This window comes from Cibotium barometz, chromosome 48 (genome assembly GCF_041138505.1).
Source record: "Cibotium barometz isolate CiBa-2024 chromosome 48, ASM4113850v1, whole genome shotgun sequence".
Lineage (NCBI taxonomy): Eukaryota > Viridiplantae > Streptophyta > Polypodiopsida > Cyatheales > Cibotiaceae > Cibotium > Cibotium barometz.
In genome coordinates this window covers 7443203-7458756 of record NC_141093.1, presented here as the reverse complement: position 1 = coordinate 7458756, position 15554 = coordinate 7443203, and positions in this window count along the sequence as shown.

The window sequence follows — 15554 nt, the reverse complement described above, 5'->3', positions numbered from 1 at the left end:
CCATGCTCCCATACTCACAAGCCTAATGTGGGTTAGCCTCCTAGTATATGCACACATAATGTGCATATAACATATTTCCCCTCTCTCAAAACATTGCACTCTTGCAAAATGAAAAGAAGGAGAACTGTACTGAACAATATCAACCGACTCCTAAGTCGAATCCTCTATTTCCCTATCTTTCCACCTAATTTTAACCTCAGGGATTAGTCAACTACAAAGTTTCCTTTCCCTAAATTTAAGTACCTTATCAGGTTCATGTGGAACATAGGATAAATCTTTGACTTCAATGAGTTCTTGAGGAGTAATTGTGTTATCCTCACCACCTAGTTTCCCTTTCAATCTATCAATATGAAAGACTGGATGAACTCTAACAACTGGAGGTAGTTATAGTTCATACGCAACCGTGCCAATCCGATGTAGTATAACTCAAAATGGACCACAATATCTAGGAGATAAATTCGAGCATTTTCCTATTGACAAAATCTGAGAATCTTTAGGAACATTAAAATAAACCAACTAATTTTATAGGGCCTCAAAATATGATAATTTTGAATTCCATCAAACCTATCTTATGGCATTCAAAACCTATATTTTTTTAAAAAAATTAACAAATAATTTTACCAAAATACCATTGATATTTTAAAAAATACAAATTTCTAGGATTTCTAAAAATAATTTCTAGAAAATTCATAAATTTTTCTGAGAATCCCATCGTTCAAGAAATTTCCAATTCCACTCGACAATTCTCAAATCCAATGAAAATTTACAATTTTAATGGATTTTCTAATTTTCTAGGTCAAAAAGTATATTTTTAAAGGAATTTGAATGGTCACGGGTGCCCGAATGGACACACCACATGCCAAACACCAACCCCACATTTTCCACAAATTTAAAATATCCTTTGTCACTAATTTTTAGGAATTTTTAATATATCCCGAACACATTAGAATACGAACGGTTAAAAAATTTTAGAATTCCAATGGTTTTCTCGGAATACGGAAAGCCAACAGTTTCAGGAAAATGAAAAGACAAAAAAAATCAGAATGTGAAAGATCAAAAGTTTCCGGAATCTGAAAGGTCAAAAGATTTTCCAGAATTCGGAAAGACAAAAGGTTTCTCGGGAATGCGGAAAGCCAAGAGTTTTCAAGAAAATAAATTGAGAATTTTTTAGATTTTTTTTCTTAAAAATCATTTTCCTCTCTTTTTCAACTTTTTTCCAAGCTTTGAAAAGCTTTATTTTTTTAAATATATTAAAAAAATTTAATAAAACCTTTTTTTAAAGCTTTAATTATAAAGCTTTGAAATTTTTTTTTATGTGGGGGAGGTGGCAGTTTTCGCCGGCCTACAGCGGAAGCCAAGCCCCCCCCCCCCCCCCCCCCCCCCCGGGCGCGTTTTGAATGGGATGAGATGAGAGAGAGAGAGAGGAGGTTCTCTCTCTCCTCTCTCCTTCTCGCCACTTCCATGGATTCTCTCCCCACCCCCTCCTCTGCTATATCACAGAGAGGATTAAAATTTGATTAACTTTTGATTAAATATAATTAAAAATTAATTATGATTAATGGTTAATAGAAATGTGCCTATTAAGAGGCATTAGAAGAGAAAATTCTGATTTGAGAGACGAAGAGGATCCCACGCACATGGGAGAGCATTCCATGCTTCAATTGATTGCCCACATTGCTTTTCAGCAAAAAATTGGCAGAAAATCAAAAGCATACCCGCGGAAGACCCGCAAAATGCATTAAAAATGCATTTTTTTCCATAAAAATGCTCTAAAATTTTCCAAAAAAATTAGAAAAAATTTCCAAAAATTATATAAATTCTAGGAATTCATTATACCAAAAATATCCATAGTAAAATATGGGGTATTTTAGTAAAAATTTCCATTAATGCTTATTTTAAACCACAAAAAATAGAAAAAAATAGCATTAAACTCACGAAATTCCCTCGTAAAGTTGATTAGTCTGTTGAATAGTAGTAACACGCGTTCCAACCACCATATCGATGATCCACATGTAAATCATCAACAAAATAACATTTTTATTTAGTAAATATTAAAATTTACTTCAAAAAATACCAAAAATTGCAATAAGAAAGAAAAAATAACAACAATTAACTAGAGATTGCTCTGATACCACTGTTAAAACCCTAAGATCTCTCTAGATAATTGTTATGCATAAACATGCATAAATCAAGCATAATCTCATCCACCCGACCACCATCGAGCCTAAGGGATGCACACATGAATTATAATGAAGTACATCATATCTTTACCTTGATGTCCCATACATCAAGAGGTATAACTCCAATCCAGTAGCATGTAGCTATAGTGTGAAATGGTAGGTGAGTAGATATAATCCTCTATACAAGAGAACATCATATCATAACCTAGTCTCAAGATAACATAGCCTTAGCCTCCCTTGAGTGTGCCCCATACCCCTATTATATAGGAGGGCCCTCAAGTGACTCTTGACTCTCCATTTCCCATGTGTGACCCTTGGATGCCTGACCCTAACCTTAACCCTTAAGGTTAGTCCTAACCCATGCTCCACTAGAGCTTGTTCCCATGCTCCTGTGCTGCTCATAAGCCTAATGTGGGTTAGCCTCCTAGTATATGCACACATAATGTGCATATAACAACTCTCTATGATTTTCACTACCTTTGGACTAGCTTTGTTGGGCATGAAAAACTCATGAGATTCAGGATCATGAAATTTGATTGGTTTTTCACATCAAAAAAAGTTTTCATTTTCATCCCTATGAAGTGATTTCATGGTTCATGTGATCCTTCTAACTAGCTGGGTATAAATTTCATGGTTCATGTGATTCTTCTAACTAGTTGGGTATAAATTTCACTCTTATTTAGAACAAATTTTTTGGGCGTGAAAAAACTTGAGATATACACGGTTGTGAGTATCAACTGGTTTTTCACGTTGACTAAACTTCATGGTATCATGCCCATGAGTTCATAGCTTGGTTCCTTTGACCTTTGTGATGCATTTTGGCATGATTCTTGTCCCTTTTTGAAAAACTTCTTTGGGCATGAAAAACTTGACTTAGTCATTTGCCTCCCTTTTCTTAACTTCGTTTAAGCCTTTGGATCTCTTCATCTTCAAGTCCTTTAGCATCCTCGTTCTTATCTTGCCATTGCTTGTTGCCATTTAAGGATACTATTGTTTCGAGATTATCTAGTTCCTTTCTTTAATTTTACATCTCCTCTTCCAACCATATGATGAAACTAGTTGTGGGATCCATTATGGGTTCCTCCTCCATTTGACTTTTACCCTTGTTAACTAATGGTGCCTATCTTTGATGACTCTAGTTTGTTAAGTTTCTTCTAAGCTATCTCTGCCTTTTTGTCAATGGAGCAAGGTGGCATTTGCAGTTTCTTTCTCTAAACAAATGTATATGTTCTGTGGTGTTACTCTCTCTTTGCTGGGCTTGATTCCTTCGTTTTGATGTTGCTAGACCTTTGGTGCTCTTGTGTCCTTGACCTTTATCTTTCTTGGATTTCGCACCCTTTTAAGTATCCAAATCTTTGGGGTACCATAGTAGTATCCTTGTGTTGTTAGCATTATTACCTTTGGTACCCAAAAACTTTGGCGCTTTTTAATTGATTCACTTTTCCACTATGGTCGCCAGTGGTGTCAATCCCTCTAGTCTTGAGCTATGGCCTTCTTCTCCTTTTGCTTAGGCAACCAAACCTCTTTATTCCCTTCATAATAATTTATGCCTTTAGGAGGTCCATCAAAACCCACCACTGCTTTCTAATTAGTTGGTTTGATGGGACGATAATTCTTGGAAGTTGTTGTAGTTATTACTTTGATTGGTCTTTCCTTAGTGTAGATTTCGTATCTTATCTTTTGAGCTTGAGAAACCTTGGGTTATATTTCTAAAGGTGAGCATTCTCTAGAACTCGGGGACCAAAGTGGTATAGTTATTCTACCTTTCTTTGTGTACACTTGGATGATCTGTTCTTTCTATTATATGGAATAATCAGTTGCCCCAGTCACATGCTTTCCCCATCAATACCTGCACTTCCATAACACTTACAGGCATAAAATATGCCATTTTAGCCACATGCTTATTTTTGACAAGAATCTGCACATTTAAACAACCTTCAACCTTCACCACACTAGCATGGAAACTACGATGCTTTATATTAGTTAGTGCTAAGTTTTGTTTACCTTGATTTTCCCATGTTTCATATGACATCACGTTGTGATATTTGACCTATGGTCATGTTGTTTCTTCCATCCCCATAGAAACTTGAATATTAATCCTTGCAAGTTGAATCTTTAGGTTATCATCCTCCATGGATGATAGTGTAGCCATATTGGGATAATTTTTTTCCCATCCGTTATTTTGCCTTATTGATTTAAGTTGTAGCCTCTTCTTGGGAAAGTCTTTTCACCATGTTTGCTATTTCTACTCCTCTTTCTTTTGATGTATTTAAGAAAGCATATCCCTAGTAAGGGATCCATAATATACCCATTAGTCTCAATACGATCATGTGTCTCAATTTTGATTAATCCCTGAGGAGTAATTTTAATAATCTTCAAGGGCCATAATCCCTAGAAATTAAGGTTATCTCGTTTCTTGCTCCATGTCCCAAATACCAACACTAAATTACCCATTGTTGTAAGCTCCTTGTCCTTAACATTTTGGTCAAACCATTTTTTTGCATCTGAGCTTTTCTACCATTAGCCCATGCAAGGCTAATAGTTTGGTGTCTTCTAGTTTTTCCAAGTTAATTAACCTCTTAGTCATTGCATTTTCTGTTAACCTTTCATTGACCCCGGGGGTTAACCTCTTAGTCATTGCATTTTCTATTAATCTCTCATTAACTGCAATCCTTAAACTAGGAAAGCTTGTGTTCCCAATTCGTTCTACTAGCTTAAATGGTCTTTGGCAAAATGCCACAAAGGATTTTGTTAGTACTCTCTGCCTGGCCATTGTCTTGTGGACAATAAGGTGAAGAGTTTATGTGAACTATCATAAAAAGCCTTTCATGAGGCAATCAATCACCTCATTGACAAATTGTGACCCTTGGTCACTTACTATTAATAGAATCCAAAACTAAACTTGCTCGTACAAGATCTAGAAGTGGTATGAGGAGTGTCGGCCTTCTTGTCGATAGCCCTAGCTCTTCTGTCCACTTTGTGAAATAATCTATTGCTACAAGGATGTCCACTTCTCAAAGGGTGGTTATAGTATAACTAGAGTGAGGGGAATTATGTCCCTATGTTGTGGTACAACAAATCATTAGCACTCATTGTAACCTTTGATAAATTCTACCGCATTGCCACCATAGTCGTGCATGGAGAACCTTCCATGTTGTCACTTCCCCAGCAAAGTGTCCTCTTGCAATTTTTGAGTGTGCCTATCTAGCACATGTCTAAATGTATCCTCTCACAAGCACACCTCCGTAAAATATCATATTTATGAGTGATCGATAGTTAGCTAGAACATGTTGTGTTCCTTTTCTTATGGGGGTGACTGTGAAGTTAAACTCCAAGAGTAAATGCAACCATCATGAAATTTGACCCATGGTGCAAGGCTTGTTGACAATATATAACAATGCTGGTGATCCACAAAGAATATAAATTTGTTGGCCAAAAGATAGTATTTGTACTTCTTCACACCTCTCTTTCTATGGTTGTGTAGTTCATCTCCTAGCTTCATTGAGTTGCTTGCTGTTGGGTGAATCAAATAGGGTAACCCAATTCGTGCTCCCCTCGCTTGTTCAAACACACACACTAGCGAAATTTGATGCATCAATATGCACATAATACTCCCTTGAAATTAGTGGGTGTGGCAATAGCTCTAAAATTAATTTGACTTTGCTTTCATCCATGGAGATAGTATTTTTTGACACAATGTGTCCCAACATAACCCCATACTTTACCCAAAAGTTGTCATTTTAATGGATTCAAGGATATTCAATCACAATATGTTTTGGATTCATCTAATAATGTATTTGCCATGGTTGGCCTTGATTCTTCTATGATGCTATACTGGTTTTCTTAGTGTGACAGATTCTATAATTGTGCATATATAGAATGCACAAATACCCAGGGACGCTTGGGACACCTTGGTGAAGATGTACATCATAAACACTTAAGCTCAGAAGATATAGCTAAAGTAGGAGATGCATAATGTGATCAAAGGGAAGCTAAGTATAAATGATTACTCAGTGAAGGTTAAAAAACTTGTACATGCCCTTGCTTCTATTATATCATCAATAGAATGATGATATGGTGTTGATGCACTTGACTAGTATTGGTTTTGCACCTTTTCTTAAAAATTTTGCCTCTAGAAAACCATTAGCTAGAAAGTTATTGATCCTCTCACTCCATTCTGGAATAGCCTCAACCTTGAATAGTGTAGCATCCAGTAACTTCTCATCAACTCCAATTGATGCTTCACCATTAGGTATGCATTATAGATGATCTAACATGACATGTTTTTTGCCAGGCGTCACAACTACTATAAAATCAAACTCGAGAATAATCAACAACCACCTTGTGATCCTTCCCATGGAGCATGGTTTGTTTACCAGATACAACAAGGCTTGATGATACATAGAAAATAATTTTTTTGGTAGAAGGTAATGCCAAAATTTCTTTATAGCATAAACCATATCTAACGCTTCATGCTGCTCAGTGGTGGTGTAATTTTTTTGATAAGAAGGTAATGTTAAAAATTTCTTTATAGCATAAACCATTGCTAATGCTTTATGCTCAGTGGTGGTGTAATTCGATTTCAGCCTCATCATTGGCAAAACTAATAGGATAGTCCAACTTGTGTTCCCTTGGCTATGCTAGGACACATCCAATTGCAAAACTAATAGGATAGTCCAACTTGTGTTCCCTTGGCTATGCTAGGACACATCCAATTGCAAAACTAGAGGTGTCAATGTGTACATGAAAGATGAGACCTAGTTAGGTGTTTGCAAGATTGGAGCAGTGGCCAAGGCTTGCTTCAGCGCATCATAAACTTGGTGACACTCCTTGGTCCATATAAATATAATCAATAGCTTGTATAAAGGACGAGCTATTTCTATATAGAAAGGAATAAACCTACGGTAGTAGCCCGACATGGCCCATGAATATCTAGACTCCCTTGTAGTTTGTTGGTTGGTTTACGTCATGAACTAAAAAATAGCTCATGCCATGAAGGGTTCTAAAATGGTTCACGTTGTGAACTAAAAGTGGGTCACACCATGAAGAGTTCTGAAATAGTTCACCTCGTGAACGATTTTCTACACGTTCACGATTCTTAATTTTGTCAGACCTCGTGGTGTAAGAGGTGTCAGGATAAGGCTACTTAATTTGGGCAAGGTAATCCCGTGAATTGTGGTGTTAATCACGGTGTTGATGCCGGGAGTGGTTCACGGTGTGAAATTGCACGAAAATGGTTCACGGTGTGAAATTGCACGAGAATGGTTCACGTCGTGAACGATTTTCCTGCAGTTTTATGTGGGAACTTCCTGTGTCGATTAATGTGATTCTAGGTGTAAAATACTTATCCAACTATTTCTAAAATAGTTGTGCCACGCCTAAGGAGTGTAATACAAGTTCAAGGCACAGTCAATGGCTCCTTATTTTTTTTAATTTTTTGTGAATTTTTGAAAAGAAGAAAAATAGAACACCAACCTGATCGTTTACGTTGATGATTCCAGTGATGCAGATATCAACATTAACTAGAAAAAATAGTGAAGTTCTCTTCCAAGCCCACTCCACCACACACATACTCAATAAACACAACCAATTTCTCATGATTTTTTACTTCCACACAAATATTATCCATTCATTTCCTACATAATGCACTACCAAAATGCAAAGGCAATTATGAATCTTATGCAATGGGAGCTAAAACTCCAAGAGAAAGGAAGATACAAAGGTGTTTCCCTGCTGGTAGTGGCACCAAAAAAGTTATGGGCTACTCAAAGCGGGCTACTCAAAGCATTCACCTAAAGAGCAATAGAACACAACTGTCATAGGGCACTTACCAATGCTTCGAACTTGAGTCCCTTGAGGTCTCCAAGCTCACTTGTTAAGCTCCAAACCTCCAAGCTCCACCTCCACACTGTCAATGTAGAGTCGCTCACACCATTGCATAAGGTAATCACTCTCTCTCTCTCTCTCTCTCTCTCTCTCTCTCTCTCTCTCTCTCTCCCCCACAAGCATGAAACATACAAGCATAGAAGAGGCACAAATGTTAGAATGCTCTCTCTCAATCTCTCTCAAGACACAAAGAAGAGCTCTCAATAGCACAAAGGGTGATTGTGTCTTTTCATTTTATGAGAAAATGCCTTATATACATTTAGCCCTTATTCACACTTGGGCACCCTATCTCATAATGTACAACTTTAATAGTGCCTTTTCATAACACTTATTAATGTCCTCAATTGGAGGAGCATACTTGTTAATCCAAAATGGGATTAACATCTCCCCCTACCTGATGTAGGTTCTGTCCTCAGAACCTGTTATTACCGAGAGGTCGAAAGACCTGGTCATCGAACTCATGAGACGATAAAAGTTTCGGCGTGATTGAAGCTTTTTGAGGGTTCTTCTGAATGCTAAGTGTGATCGCTAGAACCCTGTGTCCACCATGTCCTCGAATGTGACATGCATGTAGGTAGGAAGACATCGCAGGCGATGATAGTACAACATCATGCCCTTATCAAATGGACCTTGATTCATGTCGAATTGCAGTTGTTCAGCTTCATATCCATCATATTGCTCCTTGGGTTGATCAATCAGGACCACGAGCAATTTTAAGAATCTGACACTGGCCACTATTGCTGGGTCCGAGATACGGCACCATGCCTGCATCCAAGTTAGCATCTGTTTTCTTTGCTCCCTTATGTCTATAAAGGTTGCTGGCATGAAGATTCGAAAGTTATAATAGACATGCGAGAGTCGCGCTACTTGGCCTCTTGAAACTCTAGCGGAGTCCATCTTCTCTTTAGTGGCATGTACAATGGGTCAACTCGTTGAGTTGGTGCCGCACACATATAGACATGGCTGTATTCTGGGATTGTTAAGAATTCCTTTCTCTAGTTCGGTTGTATTCCAAAATCCTCTAACTTGGGATGTGCATCATCTTTGATGATTTTTGCATAGCCCCCTCGTGTGTGGATTGGGTGAGCTTTCCTCCACCTGCGAAAGCAATAATTGATCATGAATGTAACTACTCGGATTTCTAGCAGGTCAACCAATTGTGGATTGGCTAATTTTGTTTGCGTGAATCGGGATGTGAATGAATGATAAGGGATGTGAATGGATGTGATGTGAATCGGGATGTGAATGAACCACAATGTATCCTCTCCACCCAAAGGTAGTAGTTCTTCTAAATTTGGGCGAGGTGCTCGTAGAGGGTACGGTACATAATGTTGTTTTGTTGGTGTGACCTCGGAGTAGGCCTCGGGTAGAATCCTTCGAGTTGGCTCAAATGGTGTTATTTGCATTAACACCTTGAACATTAGCTTTGGCCTTAGTAGTGGATTACCAACTAGAATGAAGCCTTCATGCTCTGCACCAGACAATGACTCCAAAATTGTATCGTCCAGTAAAAGCTTCAATATTGTCTTGGGGGAGAGTATGGTGTACCTCATGAGTTTGCTGTTGGGAGATGGGTGAGGTGCCAGTATCTCCTTCGGGGCGAGAGGGTTAGTGAGAAAATATATATGTTGAGGAATGAGAGTAGAAAAGATGCAGTTGGCTTGAGACTTGTTAGTAGGCAGGGCATTAGGATATGGATTAAGTAGTTTACAAAGCGACATTAGAATATACTGGTAAGTGGAGATGGAAGATGAAGTTGGTGTCTCTTCTTGACCATGGCCTGAGCTGGGGGGTGGGTGGCTAGGTTTGTTGGATTTCATAAAATCTTGAAGTTCAGGGATATCCTCAAGACTTATGGTTAGGATATTTAATATGGGTGGTATCAAAAGTGTAAAGGACATTGGTTAACATGGATTCTAAATGTTTATAGATATTATGGTATAGTTTTAGAATACCCTAAGGGTGATATAAAGAAGACTCACATAAGTTTAAGTGCTGGTGAGTATTGTAGACTTCTAGCCACACATGGCTTATAATCCATTGATAACTTTGTGCTACCACCTCTCGTAGTTGACCAGTGTTTCGAGAATATCATTTGGAACAAACAGGTCTAATTTTTCGACACTATTGTCTAGGATTTCAAAGTTTTGTAGTACTCGACACCAACTATGAAGGTTTAACACAATACGGTGCAATGGATAAAACTAAATATCATGTGGATTAGTTAATACTATATCTCTCAGCAAAATTCCCATTATGATAGTGGGGTCAGCATCACGCTCAGTATTTTGCTTAATGAGGGTTAGTTCACCTAGGCCTAGGTCCTCAAATAGATTTAGTGTAGACAAAAATAGAGTAAGAGTTTGAGGAGGGGCCCGAGGGGTTGCTGGCAAAACTGACCTATCTCCGAGGCTCTCGCTCAAGGAGTAGGCACATTTCATTCATAAGCTCTTGCCTTTGACTCTGGTCTTGTATGGCCAGTTGGCATTCCAATTCTTGTAGACGAGAGTCATTGGTGTTGAGGAGGTTTGGTATGGCTATTTTGCGGACTATCCATGTAGCATCTAGCTCCTTGAAGTGCCTCGTTGTTTCCTCTTAGGCATGTTTGGTAGTAGTCTTTCTTTCTTGAGCTTCTGTGATTCTCTGAAGTCTTTTGGCAGCCAGTCTTTGACTGTAACTATTGGTGGGTGAGTTGTGCCATTGCCTCTTGGTGTGCTCTCACCATTCTTTGCATCTCAACTTTATTGGCACTAATGGTATCATTAAGGGCTCTCACCTTCTCTGCATGTGCCTTGTTTATCTGTTCCCTTTCTTGTTGCAAGTGAGTAGCCTGCTTTTTTGGTTCCTTCAGTCTTAAGGACAATGTTTGGATCTGTCTTTGTAGCTCCTCTTTTTTGGTTCCTTCAGACTTAAGGACAACGTTTGGATCTGTCTTTGTAGCTCCTCTTCTTTGGCCAGGGATGTATGCTAGAGCTCTTGTACCTGTTGGGCATGAATGGCTCTTAGCTCGTGGTGGTTGTGGGGGTAACTTCCTTCTAGAGTTGCTCCTTAGCCTCGCCTTAAGATCTGTATTCTCTTTAATTCTTTGGATAATAGTTTGGCTAAGAACCAAATTATTATTTTCCAGTGCTTTGTACCTGGCCTCTTGCTCCTCGGTGGCCTTTAAACTCTTATGATCACATCTCGATGTGTGGACTCTGCTACTATCAAGTGTTCTTTTAAGGTTTGTACTTGTGTGTTGGACTCTTGAACTCGCTTCTAAAGTGCAGCATTATGATCATGAAGTATATGTGTAGTGAGGAGATGGCATCGCCATACTCGTTGCTCATGCTCCTACTCCTACTCCCAAAGTGTTGTACTTGTGCCCACTGCCCCTTCCAGTCCAACATGCGGTAGGCTCAGTAGCCCATCCAAGCCTTCCATAGTTTCCTGCATGAACTGTTCATAGTCTATATTTTGTAGGAATGATAACTGTGGTATTCTTTCTTCATCCTCCAGATGCCTTCTTTTGCTCTGACTGGATGTATCTTCCTCTGATTGGATGTATCTTCCTCTCTTGGTCTTTTACCTATATCAAGTGGCATTGCTAGATCTGGCACTGGGATTGATGTTGCTATTTCAAGCTCTTGGGATTCTTCACTCGCACTGCTTCTGCTACCATCTCTGGCTCCATTTTCGCAGGTGTCTGTCATAGTAGAATCCTTGAGCAGAGACAGGTTTTTGAATATTAGTTGAGCTGGGCTTTGAGGAGGAGTCATCTGTTGTGTTTGTTCTTGTGTGGTCTCATTGACAGTGGCTTCTTGCAGTTCTAGTACTTCTGGTATGATTTAACCGCTTGTGCGAGCTCAGCCTTAATTCGTTGTGTTTCCTTAGCCATGTTTGGAATGATGCCCCTCATATTTTTTTCCTGTCTTCTTTTTCCTTCCTTTCTTGATTTCTTTCATTATGGCTTGTGTTTCCATGAGGACAACTTGCCCTTCTTGCATCTCTACATCTGTTAGCTGCTGGGGTTGCTCTGGAAGGAGTGCCAATTGCATCTACTCTGCTAGTTTGGGTTCTGGAAGGGTCCTCTGTGTCACATGGTTTAGGACTTGTGTCATGAGGTATGGGTTCCATATCTTGGATTGATGGGCTTTGAGGTAGTTCTCCATTTCCCCGGTGTATGTAGTATGCCCAGTCCTCCTCCTCTTCATGGACTTTCACAATTCTGTTTAGTGGTACCCTGTTATAGTAGTCCACTGGCTTCACTTGCATGATTAAAGACATTGCCTTGCATGCCTTCTCTGTGGCCTCATCTCTGATGTTCTCATATTCAGCTCCATTGGAATTATAGAAGCTCTTCTTTAGCATATCGTCCAAGGGCATCTTATCAAAGGCATGGGCGTGTATCTTGACTAGTGGTGGGAGTTGTAGAGCTTCACGGATTAGATCTTCTGTACCAGGACCTGCTCTATTGTGCCATCGACCTTCGTTATACTATACCTGGCTTGGTAGCTTTGTCATATGTTTTGATGTACTCTTCTCGACACAAAGCTCTGTGTCGATATTCTTGTTAAGAATCTGTGCCATTCTATCGGGCCCACCTTCTCGAGTTTGTCCTTTACTTCTGTCTCTTCCAGAATTTGGAGGCACTTTGGGCTATGGTACTGCAGCGCCACCTTTCCATGTGCCATATGGATCTTGTTGATGACGGCACCATGGAAGGCTTGGGCAGTTAATAGCGTGAGGTGGATTTCCGTGAGACAGTATTTCACAAGAAGGATTTTCATGAGAGTTAATAGCATGAGAGGTGGATTTGCATGAAAGTTAAAAGTGTGAGAAGGATTTCCGTGAGACAGAAATCCGTGAGAGTTAATAGCATGAGCTGAATTTCTATGAGACAAAAATTCGTGATGAGAAGGATTTCCATGAGACAGAACGGAAATCCGTGTGAGAAGGATTTCTGTGAGATGGAAATCCATGAGATGGAAATCCGTGAGAGTTAATAGCATGAGGTGGATTTCTCTGAGACAAAAATCCATGAGAAGGATTTCTGTGAGATTGAAATCCGTGAGAGTTAAAGCGTGAAACTGCAAGTTTTTGGATAGTTATGTGAAATTGCAAGTTTTGGTCGTTAAGTATTTATGTTTTATTTTTTCTTATAGATTTGACTAGTGCATGTTGGGATGAGACTGCCTAGCAGAGTTTAGAGCAAACACAGAGCAAATCACACTGAATCATTTGATGAAAATGTAAGATGGTTGTTTGATGTGCAAGACTTTGTGTGCTCGAGACATTAAATTGATTATGATCAAATTTTGAAAAGATAAAAGAAAAGAAAAACAAAGAAGGGTCCAAGCTCCCACCTCAATGCGTGAATGTCAATTAGAGTTTGAAGAAGCGAGGAGGGACGCGATGCTGCGAAGACTAATTGCGTTAAGCACATGATGGAAGCCTGATTGCGTTGAGCACACGATGTAAAATGACGAAAAAAGGAAAGATTTTTGAATTTATGGCGCAGCTGTAGGATTAGGCGACTGCCTTAATGAAGAATGCCATGTGGCATCTTGAGATTGGCCCGTGATAAGTGACCGTTTTTCGCGATAAGTGAAGCATTTTGGAGTAGTTCACAGCGTGAACTATTTTGCACCAATTCACGGCGTGAATTGTTTTGCACCAGTTCATGGCATGAACTATTTTGGATTAGTTCATGGCATGAACCTTTTAAGATCATGAGTGTGCAAGATTGATACCTTCTATTTCTCTTCATGGATCAGTCATTCAAACATGCATATAAAGGAGTGAATGCTACCCAATTTTACCTTGTATCCATTTGTGACTAATGGATACCTTCATCTTTTATTGCCATGGGAACCAAGGTGACACCTTGGCACTTTTGGGTAGGTGTTGTTGTTGGCATTTTAGCTCTGTGTGGGAGTGTTTGATTCTTCTCTCCACCCAATTGAACAGTTTTACTACTGAGTCCTGTGGATTGGGGCTTTTATTTGTGTCCCTTTTGTTGAACTTCTTTTTTTCTCCCTTCAAGGTCCTTGTCCAGCTCCTTGATTGAAGTGGTTATTACTGGTATTGTTTTGGCAATATTTAGCCCATCTTGTTGAGTTGTCTTCTTCCTCCACACCAATGTTTGTGCAGTTTGAGAATTGGTTTTGGTTGGGAGTTGATTCCGCATGCTTTTGCTACCCTTTCCTTTGTATTCGGGGGTGTTTGCAATGGTGTGGTGGGTGGGGTTTGGGCACCCACATTGTCGTATATTGCCTTGGTAGTATCCTTGTGCCAGTAGTAAATCCTTTCGAACCCATTGCTTACGAATGCCTTGTGGAGTGTTGATTTGTTCAGAGTACCACCAACTTGCTTGTGAAGGCCATTTTTGATTTTTGACTCCCTTATGAACCCTTCTTATTGTTTCCTTATTAACCTCCTTCTCCTCCTTGTGGGGCCAATTTCTATGTTGAACCTTGGGCACCCATTACTATGTACCTTGTGACTTAGGATGCTTTTTGCGAAGGGATTGCAGAATTGCTGCCTTTTTTGCTTCATGAGTTGATGTTACCATGCTTGGTGTTGTTATCTCCTCAATCATGGCCTACTTCCCTATGTTTGTTGGGCTCTATAAGGGTACGAACATGACATTGTCACCCACGTTCAGTAGTGCTATCCTCTCTTCCCATTGAAGATTACATTTTTGGTGCAAATCCGGGATTGTCCTAGGATTATTTCCTCTTCCATGGAACCTGCAAGCATGACAAACAACTTTCCAACCAAGGAATTATTTCTAATGGAACTATTAACACTTAAAAATCCCTCAGCTTTCGTAGTTGTCAAGTGCACACTGCGTACTTGGGCATTGGTGGGTTCAAGGTACGGTTTATCTAAGGCTACCCATGTCTCATATGAGATCAGGTTATGACTTGATCCTGTATCTATTAATGTAATGCTCGTTGAATGGCATTTTTCCGTAGAGAGTTCCACCTTGTGAGTCATGCTGGCACAATGTTCAGTTCCTCTTCATCCAAGAGAGTTAAGGAAGCCATGTTCTAACCTACCCCTGAGGTGTGATCTCAATTCTAACCTACCCCTGAGGTGTGATCTCAGACACTCGGGTCCTAGGCCTTTATACTTGAGTTTTTTTTTCATGGCGCTTCCTACACTATACATGAAGACAAGGTCCCCCATTTCTAGTTCTTTTTATTTCAAGTTTTATCAAACCAATGCTTTTTACATAGTTTCTCGACCATGAGTCCATGCGATGCAATTAGTCTGGTCTCATCAAGCTTCTCTAAATCGATTAGCCTTTCAGCTACTAATGCATTCTCCGTCAAATGTTCTTGCACTACAATCCTTATGCTCGAAATTAGGCATTCCATAGGTATTATAGTCTCAACACCATAAGCTAGACGGAAGGGAGTGTATCCCGTCGCTACCTTATATGATGTTTAGTATGCCCATAAGGCTGCTGTCAGCTTATGCTCTAAGTCCATTTGCAAGGTT